Genomic DNA, 4,622 nt, shown 5'->3' with positions numbered 1-4,622 from the left:
TAGTTTAGTTTTTTTTTTTAATGAAGACATGCAGATAGGAACAATCCTGCTGAAGATGCCTGATGCCTGGTTTAGGATTTTTTCAATGACCACACATTTGGCGAAGGGATTTTATCTTCCTGGCCATGATCAGTAGATCAAAGTTTGAGATACTGATCATGGACATTTACAAGGATACAGATAGGGACAGGCATGCTGAAGATGCCTGATGGAAGTGATGTGCTGGTAACCTCTCCTTCCTAGTTTAGGATTTTTTTTAATGAAGACATGCAGATAGGGACTATCATGCTGAAGATGCCTGATGCCTGGTTTAGGATTTCTTCAATGACCACACATTTGATAAAGGGATTTTATCTTCCTGGCAATGATCAGTAGATCAAAGTTTGAGATACTGATCATGGACATTTACAAGGATACAGATAGGGACAGGCATGCTGAAGATGCCTGATGGAAGTGATGTGCTGGAAACCTCTCCTTCCTAGTTTAGATTTTTTTTTTAATGAAGACATGCAGATAGGGACAATCATGCTGAAGATGCCTGATGCCTGGTTTAGGATTTTTTCAATGACCACACATTTGGCGAAGGGATTTTATCTTCCTGGCAATGATCAGTAGATCAAAGTTTGAGATACTGATCATGGACATTTACAAGGATACAGATAGGGACAGGCATGCTGAAGATGCCTGATGGAAGTGATGTGCTGGTAACCTCTCCTTCCTAGTTTAGGATTTTTTTAATGAAGACATGCAGATAGGGACTATCCTGCTGAAGATGCCTGATGCCTGGTTTACGATTTCTTCAATGACCACACATTTGACAAAGGGATTTTATCTTCCTGGCAATGATCAGTAGATCAAAGTTTGAGATACTGATCATGGACATTTACAAGGATACAGATAGGGACAGGCATGCTGAAGATGCCTGATGGAAGTGATGTGCTGGTAACCTCTCCTTCCTAGTTTAGATTTTTTTAATGAAGACATGCAGATAGGAACAATCCTGCTGAAGATGCCTGATGCCTGGTTTAGGATTTTTTCAATGACCACACATTTGGCGAAGGGATTTTATCTTCTTGGCAGTGATCAGTAGATAAAAGCTTGAGATACTGATCATGGACATTTACAAGGATACAGATAGGGACAGGCATGCTGAAGATGCCTGATGGAAGTGATGTGCTGGAAACCTCTCCTTCCTAGTTTAGATTTTTTTTTTAATGAAGACATGCAGATAGGGAATATCATGCTGAAGATGCCTGATGCCTGGTTTAGGATTTTTTCAATGACCACACATTTGGCGAAGGGATTTTATCTTCCTGGCAGTAATCAGTAGATCAAAGCTTGAGATACTGATCATGGACATTTACAAGGATACAGATAGGGACAGGCATGCTGAAGATTCCTGATGGAAGTGATGTGCTGGTAACCTCTCCTTCCTAGTTTAGTTTTTTTTTTAATGAAGACATGCAGATAGGAACAATCCTGCTGAAGATGCCTGATGCCTGGTTTAGGATTTTTTCAATGACCACACATTTGGCGAAGGGATTTTATCTTCCTGGCCATGATCAGTAGATCAAAGTTTGAGATACTGATCATGGACATTTACAAGGATACAGATAGGGACAGGCATGCTGAAGATGCCTGATGGAAGTGATGTGCTGGTAACCTCTCCTTCCTAGTTTAGGATTTTTTTTAATGAAGACATGCAGATAGGGACTATCATGCTGACGATGCCTGATGCCTGGTTTAGGATTTTTTCAATGACCACACATTTGGCGAAGGGATTTTATCTTCCTGGCAGTGATCAGTAGATCAAAGTTTGAGATACTGATCATGGACATTTACAAGGATACAGATAGGGACAGGCATGCTGAAGATGCCTGATGGAAGTGATGTGCTGGTAACCTCTCCTTCCTAGTTTAGTTTTTTTTAATGAAGACATGCAGATAGGAACAATCCTGCTGAAGATGCCTGATGCCTGGTTTAGGATTTTTTCAATGACCACACATTTGGCGAAGGGATTTTATCTTCTTGGCAGTGATCAGTAGATCAAAGCTTGAGATACTGATCATGGACATTTACAAGGATACAGATAGGGACAGGCATGCTGAAGATGCCTGATGGAAGTGATGTGCTGGTAACCTCTCCTTCCTAGTTTAGGATTTTTTTAATGAAGACATGCAGATAGGAACAATCCTGCTGAAGATGCCTGATGCCTGGTTTAGGTTTTTTCAATCACCACACATTTTCACGAATGTTATGTTCCGGGGTTCTCTGGTTCTCTTGGTCAGGTTTTCCTGTGCGCCTTTTCCACCTCTTACCACCAGATGGCGACATGTTCCGGTTGGAGTGCGGTGGTGTCATCATCATCCTCAGCTGTCATCGATTACCCTCATCAGCGAAGCATACCTTAAGAGTTGACCGCCAGTCCAGCGTCGCCTGAGTGTTTGCCAGTCACAGTACCTCTGAGCCCCCTTGAGCCCTGTCTCTGTGTTCCTTGTTGCCTTGAGCCTTCCAGTGATTCTCTTTGTGTTTCTCTGTTTCCTTCAGGTGATCCCTTTGACACTCTGGACCCGTTGATTAGATCCTGGCAGTTTTCCTGGTTTCAGAAACCTCCCTCGTGACGCCGTGGAAAGGATCCACTGGTTGCCCGAGTTCCCAGACTCACCTGTCCGTTGTTTTGCAAGTATCTCCTGGATCCCACGGCTGGCAGTCGAACCACTCCTCTGTGTCTCCGTTGCACCCGAGCCTACCTGTCCGTTCTCCGCCACACTCCTCCATTGTCCCTGGACCCACTAAGAGACCGAGACCCTGGACATACTCAGTTACCTTCCAAGATTCAGATCCAACCACCACAAGTAAGAACAACCTGTGTTTTATGAGATTTCCATGTTCCCACGACCCCTGAACTCACCAGTCTGCTCTTTCCCCTCGCAGTGAACCACTGCTGCTCGTTACCGTTGATTCCCTGGACCACATCACTTTGCCACATTCTGATAATTGTGTAATCTTAATAAATCATTTAAACTGATTCCAACTCTCCTGTCTTGTGTTCTGCATGGGGGCTAGAAACCTTAAACCCATCATGACAGCGAAGAGATTTTATCTTCCTGGCAATGATCAGTTGATGAACCCTTGAGGTACTGTTCATGGACATTTACAAGGATACAGATAGGGACAGGCATGCTGGAGATGCCTGATGCCTAGTTTAGGATTTTTTCAATGACCACACATTTGTCGACGGCTTTTTATCTTCCTGGCAATGATCATTACATGAATGTTTGAGTTACTGTTCATGGACATTTACAAGGATACAGATAGGGACAGGCATGCTGAAGATGTCTGATGGAAGTGATGTGCTGGTAACCTCTCCTTCCTAGTTTAGGATTTTTTTTCAATGACCACACATTTGGCGAAGGGTTTTTATCTTCCTGGCAACAATCATAAAATCAACGTTTGAGGTACTGTTCATGGACATTTACAAGGATACAGATAGGGACAGGCATGCTGGAGATGCCTGATGCCTAGTTTAGGATTTTTTCAATGACCACACATTTGTCGACGGCTTTTTATCTTCCTGGCAATGATCATTACATGAATGTTTGAGTTACTGTTCATGGACATTTACAAGGATACAGATAGGGACAGGCATGCTGAAGATGTCTGATGGAAGTGATGTGCTGGTAACCTCTCCTTCCTAGTTTAGGATTATTTTTCAATGACCACACATTTGGCGAAGGGTTTTTATCTTCCTGGCAACAATCATAAAATCAACGTTTGAGGTACTGTTCATGGACATTTACAAGGATACAGATAGGGACAGGCATGCTGGAGATGCCTGATGCCTAGTTTAGGATTTTTTCAATGACCACACATTTGTCGACGGCTTTTTATCTTCCTGGCAATGATCATTACATGAATGTTTGAGTTACTGTTCATGGACATTTACAAGGATACAGATAGGGACAGGCATGCTGAAGATGTCTGATGGAAGTGATGTGCTGGTAACCTCTCCTTCCTAGTTTAGGATTATTTTTCAATGACCACACATTTGGCGAAGGGTTTTTATCTTCCTGGCAACAATCATAAAATCAACGTTTGAGGTACTGTTCATGGACATTTACAAGGATACAGATAGGGACAGGCATGCTGGAGATGCCTGATGCCTAGTTTAGGATTTTTGCAATGACCACATGTAACCCAAGTGAAATGTTGAGTTCCATTTTTTTGGGTCGCTACTATTGCCCTCCAAAATCTCGCGGTAGTTGCAATTCTCGCGAGATTTACTAAACAGCCAATCATTGTTGAGCGTCTGAGTCACATGTACCACCGTCAGCTCATTTGTTGGGTATATTAGCTGGAGCAAAAAGCATGGAGGATTAGAACAAGTTTGGGAGAGCAGAGCTGCAGGTCGGTTAAGCGCAACATTCTGTTTTTCTTTAATCTTTTATGATGCTGATATAATTGTACTAACTTTAGGAGTCTCCGGTCGTAAGCTGAGGGATAAGGGAAACACAAAACCGCTTGTATGCCTTATGAACTGCGGAATTGGTGAGTCATTTTATGAAGACTTGGCGTTAATTGATATCAATTTGGATGCTCTATTGCGACTCTGAACAAACAAA

The sequence above is a fragment of the Xiphophorus maculatus genome, chromosome 7 (assembly GCF_002775205.1).
Source record: "Xiphophorus maculatus strain JP 163 A chromosome 7, X_maculatus-5.0-male, whole genome shotgun sequence".
Lineage (NCBI taxonomy): Eukaryota > Metazoa > Chordata > Actinopteri > Cyprinodontiformes > Poeciliidae > Xiphophorus > Xiphophorus maculatus.
Note: the sequence above shows the minus strand (reverse complement) of the source record.